The 18,355-nt window shown below is 38.7% G+C and overlaps 1 protein-coding gene across 15 annotated transcripts in view; it reads left to right on the top strand.

Annotated features, from left to right (window-relative positions):
- Positions 1-18,355, top strand: part of LOC123879027 (bromodomain adjacent to zinc finger domain protein 2B-like) — a 96,800-nt gene that overhangs the window by 25,693 nt on the left and 52,752 nt on the right. For all 15 annotated transcript variants that reach the window (XM_045926509.1, XM_045926512.1, XM_045926522.1 and 12 more), the window contains exon 2: positions 11,330-11,495. The gene's annotated coding sequence lies outside the window, so the exon portion shown is untranslated. The remainder of the gene's footprint in view (positions 1-11,329; positions 11,496-18,355) is intronic.

Raw genomic sequence — 18,355 nt, 5'->3', positions numbered from 1 at the left:
AGACACACACACTTGTCTCTACAAGGAGTAACATAGGCTACGTTTTTAACCGACTTTCAAAAATGCAGAAGTTGTGTTTCTCTACCTATGTACACCGATACCTCCGAGATTTCTAAACCGATTTGCGTAATATTTTTTTTAATCAATAGAGAAACTTTGCGACATTGTTCCATAAAAAAAATTGGATTCCAACTCCTCAATCCTGATGCTGCAGGGGACCTGACTACAAAAGCTGATGGGATTTAGAAACTCAACTGTCGGTTATAAATTGATATTGAAGGTATCTATACCAAGTAAAGACTTTGTCGTTGACCTCGAGGACCCGACTCCTCAACCCTGACGCTGTAAGGAATTGCATTCCTTAATCCTGGTGATCCCACGGGATATTTAAAGGATCATCCGTATATTGGAGGATTCAACACATATTGGAGGAAAAATCTTTTCCAAAATTTAAAGCCGAGTTAAAAAAGTACTGTCAGACATGATAGATAGATAGATATATATTATAGTTTGTTAACTTAGGATATAGCATGTTTTGAAATATTATTATTGTATTAAGTCACCGTACCTTTAAAAATTATGTTTTATCTATATTTATATTTAGAATTATTCTCATATAAGTGAACATTGTTCTTCTGAGAAATAAACTCTTTAAACCTAAACCTATCCGTGCTTAAATGTTTTTACGAAATTTGGTACTGATGTACCTTGCATCATATCATAAGCATTTCGAACTTCGATCAAACAAATACAGTAAGAGACCTAAACCTAAGTCTAGTCTATTCAACAGACCGTAAAAGATTCTACGTCAAAAAACTAGAAACTAGACTAGAAGAGGTACTCAGAAAATGCAAATTAGGTCAGAACTCTAGAGTGTAGCTTCGGGATAATACGTCTGTAGAGTGTAGACGTACCTACTCTCCAGCGATCTTTACTCTACGTAACTTGACTCTCGAGCTATCTTTTTTAGGGTTTCGTACCCAAGGGATAACAAGTGTAAATTAAAAATTTATAACACCCCCGACAAGTGAAGGTTACAGTAACTAGAAAAGAGCTGATAACTTTCAAACGGCTGAACCAATTTTCTTGGATTATAGCTAAGAACACTCTCGATCAAGCTACCTTTCAAACAAAAAAAAACTAATTTAAAATCGGTTCATTAGTTTAGGAGCTACGATGCCACAGACAGATACACACGTCAAACTTATAACACCCCTCTTTTTGGGTCGGGGGTTAAAAACGGAGCCCTATTAATGTCACTCTGCTGTCTGTATGTCTGTCTGTCTCTCTGTCACAGGTCTTTAGCTCGTAGACGAAATGAGTTACAAACCTGTTGGTATCTAGTGTGAAACATTGATCCAAAACCAAATATTGTATTAGAAATTCACACACACAAACACACTGCATATCACCACCAATATTATATATGCGAAAGACTGTTTGTTTGTTTGTTTGTCGATTCGTTGGTTTGTCCTTCAACCACGTCACAACGCATCGACGTGATTTTTTGCATGTTTAGGTATAGTTAAAGATCTGGAGAGTGACAAGGACTACTTTTTATCCCGGAAAATAAAAGAGTTCCCAAGGGATTTCAAGAAACCCAAATCCACGCGGACGAAGTCGCGGGCATCGACTAGTTTATAATATTGATAACAGATGGATAATGGTTTAGCCATATATAAGATAAACTACCAAATATGGACAAATCTATCAAGATTTACAATTTATTATTGCATTACAACAGTTTCTCGGTTCTCAGACAGAGGTAGGCACTCAAGAAAGCTGATCCATGATTCATAATGCCAAATGACTCATACAAATTATGCATAAGATATTTTTTGTGATGTATTCGAAATCCTTGTACACATTAATTGGACCGTGACAATTGGATTATACCTTTGATGGAATTCTGTACTGACTGACTGGCATGCCAATGTGCAGCTCTAACCACCTGGGGCTAGAAGCTACACTTTTTTTTTTTATTCACTATAGGTAAGCGCTTGACCACAATCACACCTGATGGAAAGTGATGATGTGATCTAAGATGGGACGCGTTTACCTACAAGTTGCCTATTCACTCTTGTTTTAAAGATACCCGGATTGTAATTGGTAGGAAACACAGATCGCGGAAGAGTATTCCAAACCTTAGCCATGCGTATGAGGAATGAAGACATACATTACAACGCAATGGTACGCCCTACGTCTACGCTTACGCAGCCTGTGTGAGCGAGCTATAATAGGCGTAATACGTTTGTATGGAGAAGCGCGTAAGAAGTGTACCCTTAACCACTAGGTTATCACCGCTTTATACTTTATAGAAGGCTGGTTAAAAGTTTTTAACTTTTTATTCAATACAGGCTTTATGTGGTAGGTATGGTTACAAACTATTCAAACGTCATGTATAAAAAAAACCAGTTATAGTTGAGTTAAATATATTTAATTCAGTGTAAATCAGTCTAAAAACTGACTTTCCTAAGAAGTGAAACGGCTAACTGAAATGTAGATCACAAGTTGAATACTAGATCTAGGCTCGCATTGTGTCACTGCCATTTGTGCGATGCTGGTACCTATAATTTATGTAGGTAGTAGGTATAATATTTATTACTAACTAGATGATGCAGGCTACTTCGTTTGCGTGGATTTAGATTTTTAAATAATTCCTAGGGGGCAAAGAATAGTCTATATCCTTCCCCGAGATGAAAGCTATCTCTGTACACAATTTCGTCAAAAACGATTAAACGGATAAGCAATAAGCGAAATATCGGCAATTATTATCGATATAAATTGTAATTCCAAATGTCGATTTGCAATTTTCACTTTGCCGTTTTTGACTAAAAAGCCGGCCAAGTGCGAGTCAGACTCGCGCACCGAGGGTTCCGTAGTCGGGTATTTTTTCGACATTTTGCACGATAAATTAAAAACTTAACTTAAAATAAAAAAAAACACCCTTTGGTTTCTAGAATAGAATAGAATAGAAAAGATTTTTATTCAAATAAACTTTTACAAGTGCTTTTGAATCGTCAAATAATAATTTACCACTGGTTCGGAATGCCGTTTCTACCGAGAAGAACCAGCAAGAAACTCGGCGGTTGCTCTTTTCAAGTGTTCAATTTACAATAATATTCCATACTATACAAGCAATTGCAGCCGCGCGCATTGCTGGAGCGAGTCAAATCCATGCTTTTTTATCATTTACATAATCTTCGATTGTGTAATAAGCTTTTGCCAGCTACTATCTAATACGACGTCGTACCAGAACGCTAAATCACTTGGCGGCACAGCTTTGCCAGTGCCCAGTAGGATAGTAACTAGCCACGACCGAAGTCTCCTACCAGTCCATCGCCTACGCATTCCTTTAGGGATTTTAAATGAAGCGTTAAGTTTAGATTGAAAGTGTTTATGAACGCATTCAGTAAGTGGGTTAGTTCACCGCATCGCAGATGCATTGTTGCGCCATGTTGTCAGAAGCCGGCATTGTTGTGAGCGAATCTGATCCTATGTTAAACACTACTATACCTACCATTTATACATTTTATACGGTCTAAAAACCGGACAAGTGCGAGTCAGACTCGCGCACCGAGGGTTCCGTACTCGGGCATTTTTCCGACATTTTGCACGATAAATCAAAAACTATTGAGCATAAAAAAAATTCAAAAGAAAAATAAAACCGACTTCAAAAACCACCACCAAGCAACCAAAGTCCATGAAATTTTCCAGACATATTCTAGAAACTAATATCTGTGCCTGTGGTGTTTTAGATTTTTCTAAAAATATGTAGTTTTAAAATTACAGGGGCTCAAAGATTTGTATGTGAATTTTTAATACCGCGTAACTTTGAAACCGAATATTTTAACGGAAATCTGGAAAACCACAGCCATAGATATTAGTTTCTAGAATATGTCTGCAAAATTTCATGGTCTTTGGTTGCTTAATATTCAAATGCAATTGGGGCTACGATTGTATGGAGTAAGTGACGGAGAGAGCCCTGTTAAGATGATAACGAGACGGCGTTATACCTCTGGCATAAATCTGTCTCGTTTTAACTGAAACTTATTCAAATTCAAATTTAAAATATTTTTATTCAATTACACTTTTACAAGTACTTTTGAATCGTCAAGAGCTACCACTGGTTCGGAATGCCTAGTGAGAAGAACTAAGCAAAGCTAGACTTAAGTCTAAGCAAAGTCAAAGTGTACTCTATAGATTTCAACCTGAGTGAGCGAATACGAAGAAAAGCGTTTAGGAAAATACACTTTTAGAAATTGTATAAGTGTAGTGCGGAGTCAGATAGCGGCAATATCCTGCGCATTGTCGCAAGGAATAGTGAAATATCGCATCACCCGAACTTGGCGTGTCTCCAACCAGCCTCCCAAGCCAAATCTTCATGGCTTAGGTGAGCCAAATGCGGGTTACCCACTTTTGTCATTTTGTATCTTATTGTTAACCCCCGACCCAAAAAGAGGGGTGTTATAAGCTTGATGTGTGTATCTGTGTATGTCTGTGGCACCGTAGCGATAAACTAATGAACCGATTTTAATTTAGTTTTTTTTTTGTTTGAAAGGTGGCTTGATCGAGAGTGTTCTGAGCTATAATCCAAGAAAATCGGTTCAGCCGTTTGATAGTAATGAAAATAAACAAAATCTGAGTCTTCTATGGTCGTCTCCTGCCAATATGGTGCCAATGACTTAGACAGACAGGGGAGCCAACATAACGCAATAGGAACTATTCGTTGAAAGTTGAAACGATCTATATAACTATAGTTTGTAAAACCGCTTTTGCATACATGGGACAAAGGATTTTTTGCTTCTGTCCATCTCTTTCTAACTAGCATGCACATAAGGGACAGCTGATCGCACGCTTGGAGACAATGAGGGTATTTTTTTTATTTCTAATCTCACAGATTATGAACCCTATTTGACGTTTTATTGTTATTGTGGTCGTTCGTAAACATGGGATTTTATTGTTATTGAAATAAGGTTTATAATCGATTATACGTTAATGTGAATAGGGGACTTTGGTGATAGTCTATCACTACCCATATTACAAACTAGCTGATGCCCGCAGCTTCGCCCGCGTGGATTGGTCAGATCCCCTGCAGCATCAGGATTGAGGAGTTGGACTCCAAATTTTTTATGAAACAATGTCGCAAAGTTCCTCAATCGATTAAAAAAGAAATGACGCAAATCGGTTCAGAAATCTCGGAGATTTCGGTGTACATAGGTAGAAAAACACAACTCCCTTTTTGAAAGTCGGTTAAAAAGTAGCCTATGTTACTCCCTGGTCAATTCTCTACTTGTCTGTGAAAATCCCGTCAAAATCGGTTCAGCGGTTCCCAAGATTAGCCTTTTCAAACAAACAGACAGACAGACAGACAGACAAATATTTTAAAAACGTGTGATTCAGTTATAGTATCGTTCAAATAACCATATGACTTTAATATGCGGTAGTTATTTCGAAATTACAGACAGACACTCCAATTTTATTTATTAGTATAGATGCGAATATTCGGTGGTTTGTTCTTCAATCACGCCGCAACGGAGCAACGAGCATCGACGTGATATTTTGAATGGATATTGGATATATTTAAAGACCTGGAGAGTGACATAGGTTACTTTCTATTCTGGGAAACACGGGATTTTTAATATTCACGCAGACGAAGATCACGGGCATCAGCTAGATTCTAGTATAATAGAGCGTACGAAATATTTCTATGCTTTGTCGTTCGCTGGATTTAACCCTAACCGTTAAGTTACGTCATTTAAGCAAAAAAATAGGTCAAGTCCGAGTCGCACTCGCACGCGAAGGGTTCCGTCCGACGTACAAGAAATAACATTTTTTAAAGTTTTCATGGCGGCCATTTTAAATTTTTTACTAAGTAGCTGTTTGTTATGGCCTCTATAGAAATACACAACTATGTAAAAATTTCAACTCTACCTATTACGGTTCACGAGATACATGCACTCAGACGGACGGACAGTAGTCTTAGTATAATAGTGCTCCGTTAGCACCCTTCGGATACGGAATTCCCTACGAGAGAAATTTAAGGAAATAGGTATTCTTACAGTAACTTCTCAATATTATTAACTACACTAATATAATTACTTACACTAATATAATTTTTGTACGACAAACCATTTTTAGTTACAAAAAATTGGTGATTTACACGACATACAGGCAAACTAGAAACCGTAATAGGCTCGCATATCCTACGCTCCACCTCAGGAAAGTGGGAAAGTAATTTGTGGGAATGAGTGTAATATTTTATAATAAAATTCCACAGTCAATTTTAGACTTGCCTTTACACAAGTTTAAAAAATCTATTAAAAGTATGCTCATGAAAAAAGCTTATTATACAATCGAAGATTATCTAAATGACAAAAAAATCATAACCCTTCCTTTCGGCTTTGCCGTAGTCGGGTAAAAAGCTTGGATTTGACTCGCTCCAGCAATACACGGCGCTGCATTTGCTTGTATACAGTATGGCATATTATTGTAAATTGCATATGTACTTGAAAAGAGCAACCGCCGAGTTTCTTGCTGGTTCTTCTCGGTAGGAACGGCATTCTGATCCAGTGGTAGATTATTTTGACGATTCAAAAGCACTTATAAAAGTTTAATTGAATAAATACATTTTGAACTAGCTGTGCCCGCGACTTCGTTCGCGTGGAATCAGCGCGCTTTATATAGCCACGGACGCTCAGGCGCGAGGCGTGTAGTACGTACTCTGTACGTTAAAAATGTTCGCCGTGATTCTTTAAATTGACATAACTTTTTTATTTATGAACCGATTGACATGAAATAAACACTAAATGTTAAGTGAAGCTTACTACAATATATTAGTGAAAACCGTATCTAAATCGAATAAGCCGTTTCTGATATTAGCGTGCACAAACACACAGACAAACAGACAAAAAAAAATTAATTACAATTTCGGGTTCGGCATCGATATAATAACAACCCCTGCTACTTTTTTTCTACAATTTTATTATATGTATAGATTTGAATCCTAAAAAGGGCTAGAATGTTGCTGTGCAGTGTAGTCTATACCTATTTGATCCCCTTAGTGATTGAAACGTGACAAAAACAAGTATCCCCCGCGCGAGGGGACCCCTCACAATGCTGATCAATCAGGCTGCACAATGCCGCGATGAATAACGACCCCCGGCGCCATTTTGAATGACCACAAGTCACAACTCGCTCACAAACGCTCACCTCATAGTTTACGTTCGAGTTTATATTTCTACGTCATAATACTGCCGTCCTAACGAAGAGAGCAATAACTAGGTTTCGACTACTTTCGAGATATTCGCGGTTATGATTAGCTACTTACAAATCGTAATATTACATATTGCAGTTTTGATAACTAACAGAACCGAAACTACTGAAGATACAAAAAAGACGTCTAAGGCGAAAATATATAGCTCATTTTCCTGATTACAGATATGGTCTTAAGTCAATTTGCCCAAAAACTCGACTTATTGCACTCTTTGTTAGGACGGCAGAATAGCTATCTGCATGTCATTCAGCCTGACCAGTCCAGTAGTTTGAGCTGTGCGTTGATATATCAGTCAGTTTCCGTTTTCAGCTTTTCCGTTTTAACCCCCGACCCAAAAAGAGGGGTGTTATAAGTTTGACGTGTGTATCTATGTATCTGTCTGTGGCATCGTAGCTCCTAAACTAATGAACCAATTTTAATTTTTTTTTGTTTGAAAGGTAGCTTGATCGAGAATGTTCTTAGCTATAGTCCAAAAAAATTGGCTCAGCCATTTAAAAGTTATCAGCTCTTTTCTAGTTACTGTAACCTTCATTTGTCGGGGGTGTTATAAATTTTTAGTTTACACTTGTAAATATAAATCATTGATTTTATAAGCGCCAGATACAAATGATGCCTTACAAGTGAGTTCTTACAAGGTCAGAAATAAACAGACAGATAAAGACGTCGATTCTGATGTTTTTCTCTTAATTAATTTAAGAGTATCTGCATCTTTTTCTTTTTAAGATTGCTAAAAAAGGACGGAAAATGATTTTTAAATTTAGAGTCTTTTTAGCGCACTTTTCAAGTTAATTTAACAGGGCAATTCACTCTGCCTAAAGTCACGAGGTTTGATAGTTCTGAATTAAATTAAGCTTCTCTGTTCTTTTCTTATTGGGTACTAGCCGATGCCCGCGACTTCGCCCGCGTAGATTTAGGTTATCTGAAATCCCGTGGGAACTCTTCGATTTTCCGGGATAAAAAGTAGCCTATGTGCTAATCCAGGATATTATCTATCTCCATTCCGAATTTCAGCCAAATCCGTCCAGTAGTTTTGCGTGATGGAGTAACAAACATACACACACACACAAACTTTCGCCTTTTATAATATTAGTGTGAAGTGTGACATTGAACAGATGCGAATATTCTAAAATTGAGTTGCGCCCAAATTCAGTACCTTTAGGTTTGCACTTGATTAGGGACTCTCTATGTGTGTCCAGGCCTTAAATCAATTATTACCCATAAGCGCAGGGCGTATTAATACAATATACACACATGTAAACACTAAATCAAACGCGCCAAGACGTCGGATCGGTCCTCTCCCTCGCACCCACACACCTGGAAAACGAGGGAGAGGGACAGGTGACGGGAATCAATACATGATGGCGGCCCGTTTTATTTTGCGGGACATCTCGGGGTGATTCAAAACCGGACCGGGGTTGAATTGTGCTACATTTATTTTTGAGTGTTCTACTTTGTTTTATGGTTGTGTTTAATTTAATTTTATTGATGTTACTTCCTATTAATTTATTATACGTATAAACATCAATAATTATCTGCTACTAGCTGATGCTGTAAATAACTACAAACTTGACATTGGCTAATCAGTGTAAAGCCAGCCAGACGAGAGCGAAAACAAGTGTAAATTAAAAATTTATAACACCCCCGACAAGTGAAGGTTACAGTAACTAGACCTGATAATTTTCAAACGGCTGAACCGATTTTCTTGGACTATTCCGCGCCTACGATCCAAAGTATCTGAGTTTTCCAAAACATCATTTTCAAATAAATAATTATGTATTTAGGCAACGTCTATCTTGACAGCTTGACATTTGTCAATTGACATAATATTATGAACCTAACGGTTATCTAACCTTCTTTTCTACAAGAAAACTAGAAAAGAGCTGATAACTCTTAAACGGCTGAACCAATTTTTTTGGATTATAGCTAAGAACACTCTCGATCAAGTCACCTTTCAAACAAAAAAAAAAAAATTAAAATCGGTTCATTCGTTTAGGCGCTACGATGCCACAGACAGATACACAGATACACACGTCAAACTTATAACACCCCTCTGTTTGTGTCGGGGGTTAGAAAAAAGGTCTGGCACGCGCTGGCTGGCTCTAATAGAGATCTCAACATCTAATCTGAAATCGAAAACTTACACTTCTAAAGGCGGTTAAAATTAACATTTAATCCATACTAAACATTATAAATGCGAAAGTGTGCCTGTCTGTCTGGTAGCTTTTCACGCCCAACACTTTAACCGATTTTGATGAAGGCCCAGAGGTAGCTTGCATCCCGAAAAATGACATAGGGAACTTTTTATCCCGGAAAATCAAAAAGAAAACCGAAACTTGCGGACGAAGTCTCGGACGTCATCTAATAAATAATTCGATGTTTGAGTTAAGGGGATAAATATCGCGAATTACTCCAAAGTTTAGAACATCGGCGTAAAGTTGCCAGTGTATCGGTATTCTACAGGATATATTTCGGAGAGTGTGCACAAGAACTCTTCGACCTGGTTCCTCCTTCACCTTTCTACCATCGTACTACCAAGCATCGTCAAGGTCTGCATCCGTCGTCGAAATAGTCGAAATTCCCCGAACACGTACGAAACGATTTGCTTCCTCTTTCCTAATTCGAACAGCTAGGTTAAGGAATGCCCTTCAGGCGTAAGTTTTCCCTTCCACCTATATATGGGTACCTTCAAGTCAAGAGTGAATAGGCAACTTCTAGGCAAGCGCGCTCCATCTTAGGCTGCATCATCACTTGCTTGCAGGTCTGATTGCAGCCAAGCGCTAGTCTATCTAATTAAAAAAAAAAAAGACTTAGACGATTTCACCTTCAAACTAGCATTTGGTTTTGGCGCCCTCTATTGACATTTAATCAGGTACAGATTACAGGGAAATCAAAGAGTTCCCACGGGATTTAAAAAAAAGCTAAATCCAAAGGGACGAAGTCGCGGGCATCATCTAGTATGGTATGATAAGACAAACATACAATCACTACCGAACTCAAGCACCCTTCGTAACTCAAAACTATTGAGTAATAAAACAGCGCTTGCAGGAACAAAACCGTTTCCCACCCCAGAACCGGAAATTTGGGACTCCGGGATTTTGTAGGGGAAAGGGCAAATTATAGCAAATGTGTCCCTTGAATGGTAAATTACGTGATTTCACATTAACAGGGCTCTCTCCGTCACTCGTTTCATACAATCGTAGTTCCAATTTCATTTGAATATTAAGCAACCAAAGTCCATGAAATTTTGCAGACATATTTTAGAAACTAATATCTGTGTCTGTGGTGTTTTAGATTTTTCTAAAAATATGTAGTTTTAAAATTACAGGGGCTCAAAGATTTGTATGAAATTTTTTAAGACCGCGTAACTTTGAAACAGAATATTTTAACAGAAATCTGGAAAACCACGGACATAGATATTAGTTGCTAAAATATGTCTGCAAAATTTCATGAACATTGGTTGCTTAATATTCAAATGAAATTGGAACTACGATTGTATGAAACGACTGACGGAGAGAGCCCTCTCGATGTGTCTACTCCCTACATATTTTAAAGACTAGCTATCACTCGCGGCTTCGCTTGCGTGACTCAAGGTTTTAATAATAATTGAGGTTTGTTACAATATTTTTGGTGCAATGCTTAATTTTTCATGTGTTATAGCGTGCTATCCTGCGGGAACTGTTTGTTTTTTGGAAGGAAAAGTAGCCTGTATCACTTTTTAAGCCCTCGACTATGTCTATGCAAAAAATGGCGCCAATAAGCAACGCTATTTCTTGTGCGATTGGCTGTTCGATTGATTTTATTTATTTGTATAGATTATTAATTTTTCATGAACAAACACATTTCATTTTTTTTTTTTTTGTGATTTTCGGATTTTTTCCTTTACTTGTGCTATAAGACATACCTACCTGACAAATTTCATGATTCTAGTTCAACAGAAAGTACCCTACAGGTTTTCTTGACAGACAGGTTCGGTTTTTTCTTTTTGAGGTACGGAACCCTAAAAACGATGGATTTTCTGAAAATCATATTAATTTATTTTTTCTATTGTTGCAGCTTCCGTCGGATAAGTGACTGCCAGTGTGAGGGAGATGTGGGCGAAGTGACGATGTGTAGTGTGTTAAGTGTAGTGCAGTGAAGTGAAGTGACATGAAGTGCAGTGATCAGCATGGCAGCATCCGAGACTGGGGGACCGGGTTCTGAATGATAGCTGCCACTGAAGGTGAGGAAAATGTTACTATTACCGGACGACCTCCCTGGCGCAGTGGTAAGCGCTGTGTCTTATTAATGTATTGGGTTCGATTCCCGGCAAGGGTTTGGAACTTGATTTCTAGAGCCTTAATAGCGCAACGGTTGAGAAGCGGACTGAATTCCGAAAAATCCGCGGTTCAAACGCCACCCGTTGCACTGTTGTCGTAACCACTCCTGGCACATGTTATACGCTTCATTGGAGGGGAATGGGGAGTATTAGGATTAGTATGGCTAGTATTCTTTATAAAAAAAAACTTTGGTCTGGTCTGGTGTCAGGCTTCCGCCGTTGCTAGTTACTACCCTACTGGCAAAGCCGTGCCGCCGAACGATTACCATTCCGGTACGATGCCGTGTAGAAACCGAAGGGGTATGGGTTTAATGAAAACTGTCATGCTCTTTCCAGGTTAGCCCGCTTCCGTCTTAGACTGCATCATCACTTACCACCAGGTGAGATTGCAGTCAAGGGCTAACTTGCATCTGACTACAAATAAAAATACCTGAATATACGAGGATATGATGTACGTAGCTACATTGCTACTCGAATTCTGAGGTATTCAGAATTCGAGTAGCAATTCCACCAAACTATTGCATCAAAAACCTGTCGCACTTATGACTTTTTAAAACACTCAATACACAACTAATGCACGTGCTGCGTGCATAACCGTGCCACGCGCATTTGATCATTAAGAGGGGTCTCTCCGTCACTCGCTTCATACAAACGTAGTTCCAATTTCATTTGAATATTAAGCAACCAAAGTCCATGAAATTTTGCAGACATATTCTAGAAACTAATTTTTTTAATTAATTAATTTATTAATTAATTTTAAAACTACATAATATTTTTAGAAAAATCTAAAACACCACAGGCACAGATATTAGTTTCTAGAATATGTCTGCAAAATTTCATGGACTTTGGTTGCTTAATATTCAAATGAAATTGGGACTACGATTGTATGGAGTAAGTGACGGAGAGAGCCCTGTTAAAGGAAACGCCATTGAACATCGCGTTGTTGGCCATTAATGTGGCCGGGATATCAGAGTACCCAAAGAATACCTGACCATGTAAAGTATTGTAGAGAATAAAGACAGACAATGTTTTATCAAAGAGCGAACTGTGAAAGCGGATGGTATTATAGCCAGCATTAGAATGCTATTAAAGATAACACGCCGTACATACAAGCGGAAGTTGCTCAAGTCAACAACAAACAAGTGTTCTTTAATAATACGTAGATATAGAATAGCCTACCTACTACCTAGTTAGGTGAATATAGATATTACTAAGCGTCCGTTGTCCGTCCGTTTGTCTGTCAGTCAGTGGGCTGTAAATCCTGAACCGTATAGCTAGGTAGAGAGTATAGAGACCAAAGAGTTGAAAGGTTGAAAGGAGGAGACTAGAGACAATATATAGAGAGTTAATATTTTCACAGTGTGTATTTCTATTGCCGCTATAACAACAAATAACAAAAATATCAAAATGGCCGCCATGCAAATAGAAAAAAAAATTAGAAGTGGTATTTCTTGTCAGAGGTACGGAACCCTTCGTGTGCACGACACGCACTTGAACTCCTGAAAATATATTATAATAATTAACTAGCTTATGCCCGCGACTTCGTCCGCGAATTTCAAACCCCCATTTTAACCCCATTGAATTTTCAAAAATCCCTTTTTTAATTTGTTAACTGATATCAGCCAAAGCCACAATGATCCAAACTTCATAGTCGCTGATCGTTCCTTCCTATATTGGAAACAATACGACGATAAACTTTCAGTTTTTATAAAATAACGAAGGTCTGGCACTCTGGCCCTCACAAGCTCTTTCTCTATGAGCTGTGCGTTGATAAATCAGTCAGTCAGTCAGTCTAGTCTTTTTCTTTTGTATATTTATAGAAGAAAACATATTGTGTCCACTGTCCATATTGTATTAAATGGTAATAATAACAGTAGGTAGGTAATACCTATTATGGTTGTGTAAGATGGTTACTTTGTTGCATTTAGCTCGAAAACCTTCCATCCGTGTAATTACTAATTACATTAATTGGTAACTACTTTGCACTTACCTAGTTGAAATGAAGGTACTCACTTATTAATTTTTTAGCCCGCTTTATCGAAGCGATAACTCTTTGGTGGGTGGAACCTAAAATAGTGCTGTTTCCACAGATGACGGAAACAACGTTATTTGTGCATGTCATCCTTTCCCTCTAACTGCACCTCACCCCGAGAGAGGCCATGTGAATGAACTTTGCTTGAGATTCAAAAATTTTTAGTGAAAAACGGCAGTAGATAAGATCATAAGAGCCTGCTTCATCGAAGCGATAACTCTTTGGTGGGTGGAACCTAAAATAGTGCTGTTTCCACAGATGACGGAAACAACGTTATTTGTGCGTGCCACCCTTTCCCTCTAACTGCATCTCACCCCAAGAGAGGTCGGGTGAATGAATTTTGCTTGAGATTCAAGATTTTTTAGTCAAAAACGGCAGTAGATAAGATCATAAGAGCCTGCTTCATCGAAGCGATAACTCTTTGGTGGGTGGAACCTAAAATAGTGCTGTTTCCACAGATGACGGAAACAACGTTATTTGTGCGTCACCCTTTCCCTCTAACTGCACCTCACCCCGAGAGAGGCTGAGTGAATGAATTTTGCTTGAGATTCAAGATTTTTGAGTGAAAAACGGCAGTAGATAAGATCATAAGAGCCTGCTTCATCGAAGCGATAACTCGTTGGTGGGTGGAACCTAAAATAGTGCTGTTTCCACAGATGACGGAAACAACGTTATTTGTGCGTCACCCTTTCCCTCTAACTGCACCTCATCCCGAGAGAAGCCGGGTGAATGAATTTTGCTTGAGATTCAAGATTTTTTAGTGAAAAACGGCAAAGTGAAAATTGCAAGTCGACACGTTTTGAATTACGCCTTTTTTTGGGCGAAAGAAAACATTTCTATACACAAACTAAAGACCTTTGAAATTTTTAAAGTAAAGCGTGACATGAAGTTGTTAATTTTTCAATTTTCTTGTATTTTTAACCGACTTCAAAAAAGGAGGAGGTTCTCAATTCGTTGAAATGTTTTTATATAGTTTATATTTTAAGGGTTAATCTATCCCCATTCCAAATTTTAGCCCAATCCGTTCCGTAGTTTTTGCGTGAAGGAGTAAGAAACATTTTTGCGTGAAGGAATAATAAACATACATACACACATACACATAAGACATACACACATACATACACACAAACTTTCGCCTTTATAATATTAGTGTGATTAATTTGGCGTTTGTACAAGTGTAAATTAAAAATTTATAGATATACCCCCGACAAGTGAAGGTTACAGTAACTAAAAAAGAGCTGATAACTTTCAAACGGCTGAACCGATTTTTTTAGATTATAGCTAAGAATACTCGATCAAGCCACCAAAACTAAATTAAAATCAGTTCATTAGTTTAGGAGCTACGATGCCACAGACAGATACACAGATACAGAAATCAACCTTATAACACCCCTCTTTTTGGGTCTGGGGTTAAAACGGTTCGGTGGTCGAGTTAGGTATAGTTTTCGTAGCTATTTAGGTAAATCAACGGCAGTTCTCACGGTGGGCCGCGTATCAGCTCGATTTCTCCGGCAAGCTGTAGACAATGTGAGGTCAACGACCCCGCGCCGGTCACCGCTGTGCGACTGGTGGAAACGACTATTTGCGTTTAAGTTATTACCTTTTTTATTGGAGACATGCTTTCCGTTTGACGGCCTGAGCGCGATCGGCGATCATTTATTACGAGCAAATAAGTACCCTACCTAGTTACCACTTACGATCCATCGAAGATATAGAATCCCAGATAGGCAAATGTATTTTTACCCGACTGCGGCTAAGCCAAAAGGAAGGGTTATGATTTTAGCAATCTATCTATATATTATGTATGTATGTATGCATGTGTGTGTGTGTATGTTTGTATCCAGATTCTGTGTGTTCCACCGTAGCGCCTAAACTGCTGGGCCGATTTTGGTGAATGAGGTGTCAATTGATTCGTCGTAAAGATCCGGGTGACATAGGCTACATTTTATAGGAAAAAATTGACCTAACAGATGTTACTAATGTTAGGGCGGTTACGCACTCATCCGATCCAAGTCCGTGAAAATATGGGTATAAAAAAGTCGGACCGAACTCGGATATTGCTTACGCACTAATCCGATCTCTGATCCAAATTCAAATTATTCATCTTTGACACATCTACATCCGATTTGAATCCGAGGCACATCCGAGAAATTCTTAGGGATGACCGAGAGAACTCGGATGACGGAAGTCGGATATACTGCGTAAGCTACCATACGCTTTAAAAAAACCGGCTAAGTGCAAGTCAGACTCGCGCACCGAAGGTTCCGTACTACTGATGTATGTTTGGATATTACTTAGTTAAATAAAATATATCCGCTTTTAAGGCATGGTAACCCTACGTGTATTACACCGAGTAATGACGTCATACTGAACCCATGACCTACACCAACTCAGTTAATATAACATCCCACGCACGCCCAAGCTAATAAATCTATATAAAAATATTCTAGTAAGAAACATGAAACGTTCAGCTATAATTGGAGACTATAAAGTAATACACATTAGGTATATATTTCGCAGGTATATTGTCAAAGCCGTGATATTACAATCACACTAGTGATATTATAATTAAACGGTAGATTGACAATCGACTTCATTTCTTACAATTCAATGGCAGGGGGTTGCCACGACAAGTGTTTGGCAATGCATGATGTGATGTCTAATACTTTTCCGAAGAAAATATAAAACAAGTGTAAATTAAAAATTTATAACACCCCCGACGATCCAAAGTATTTGAGTTTTTCAAAACATCATTTTCAAATAAATAATAATTATGTATTTAGGCAACGTCCATCTTGACAGCTTGACATTTGTCTATTGACATAATATTATGAACCTAACGGTTATCTAACCTTCTTTTCTACAAGAAAACTAGAAAAGAGCTGATAACTCTTAAACGGCTGAACCAATTTTTTTAGATTTAGTTGTGAAGGACAGAACGGGGGACGTTACAGATATCAAAAACTATAGACCGATTTCATTAGCTACCATAACAGCCAAGGTACTTGACGGCCTCCTGGATAGACAACTGGATCAATACCTAGACCTGCATGATGCACAGTTTGGGTTTAGGGCGGGGCTCTCCACCGAGAGTGCCGTGTTGACCCTAAAGGAGACCGTCAAGTATTATACGAGCAGGAAAACACCAGTGTACGCCTGCTTCTTGGATCTCTCAAAAGCGTTTGATCTGGTGTCTTACCCAATACTCTGGGACAAGCTCAGACGCACTGGCATGCCGCAGGAACTCATCAGCATCTTTAGGCACTGGTATGCAAGGCAGGCTAACCAGGTAAGGTGGGCGGGGGTATACTCGGACACGTATAGGCTGGAATGCGGAGTCAGGCAAGGTGGACGGAGCTCACCGAAGCTTTTCAGCCTGTACATGAACGAGCTGATCGAGGGGCTCAGCAGCATGCATGCGGGATGTTCGATTGATAATCAGATGATTAATAACATCAGTTACGCGGATGATATGGTGCTGCTGAGCCCATCGGTCTGTGCGCTGAGAGATTTGCTGAGGGTGTGCGAAGACTATGCTGAAAAGCATGGACTTAAATATAATGTAAAAAAAAGCATGCTAATGGTCTTTGCGGCGGGTAGCATTTCTCCCAGCTATGTACCTCCAGTGAGACTGTACGGTGCAGAGCTGGTTAGGGTGCCCAAATTCACATACCTGGGTCATGTGGTTACAGCAGACATGAAAGATAACTGTGACATAGATAGGGAACGGAGGGCGTTGGCGGTTAGAGGGAATATGATAGCTCGCAGATTCGCACGTTGCACAAAAGAAGTTAAGGTCACTTTGTTCAAGTCCTTTTGTCAGAGCTTCTACACGTGCAGTCTGTGGGTTGACTATACCCAAAAATCTATAAACGCTCTCCGAGTCCAGTATAATAACATCTTCAGAATAATGTTGGGACTGCCTCGATACTGTAGCGCGTCCGGTATGTTTGCGGAGAACCGTGTAGACGGTTTCTTCGCAATAATGCGGAAACGGATCGCCTCAATTAAAAGCAGGCTGGAGAGAAGTCCCAACATTATCCTGAAGGTGATAGCGGACAGACAGGACAGCGCTCTCAAAGCGCACTGGATGTCTGCATTAGTTAATAAGTATATTAATTATATTAACTAACATAGAATAAGTTTCTTACTAACATACATTACATTATAATTTAGTTACTAACATAGGTTAAGATGTTTACTAACATAATATTGTGGGCCTTTGTAGCTTAAATAAATAAAGATTATTATTATTATTATTATTATAGCTAAGAACACTCACGATCAAGCCACCTTTCAAACAAAAAAAACTAAATTAAAATCGGTTCATTCGTTTAGGCGCTACGATGCCACAGACAGATACACAGATACACAGACACACAGATACACAGATACACACGTCAAACTTATAACACCCCTCTTTTTGGGTCGGGGGTTAAAAATAAGGCTTTATACTTTGACGTAATTTTTTTACTTTATTACCTGTTGTCTCTCAAATGGTCTAAAGTCACCATGATCGAAACTTTATAGTCGCTCATCGTTCCTTTCTGTGTTGGGGACATTGCACAGATAAACTTTCAGCTTTTATAAAATAACGAAGGTCTGGCACGCGCTGGCTCTTAGTCTATTTGTTTGTAGCCAGCTACGAATAAACCCCAACTTAAGGTTGAAGCGGCGGGCCTGCCGCGAAATTCAAATTTAATTTGTTTTTTCCCAATTTGTAAACTAATAC

Source organism: Maniola jurtina, chromosome 27 (genome assembly GCF_905333055.1).
Source record: "Maniola jurtina chromosome 27, ilManJurt1.1, whole genome shotgun sequence".
Lineage (NCBI taxonomy): Eukaryota > Metazoa > Arthropoda > Insecta > Lepidoptera > Nymphalidae > Maniola > Maniola jurtina.
This window is presented reverse-complemented; position numbering and strand designations above follow the sequence as displayed.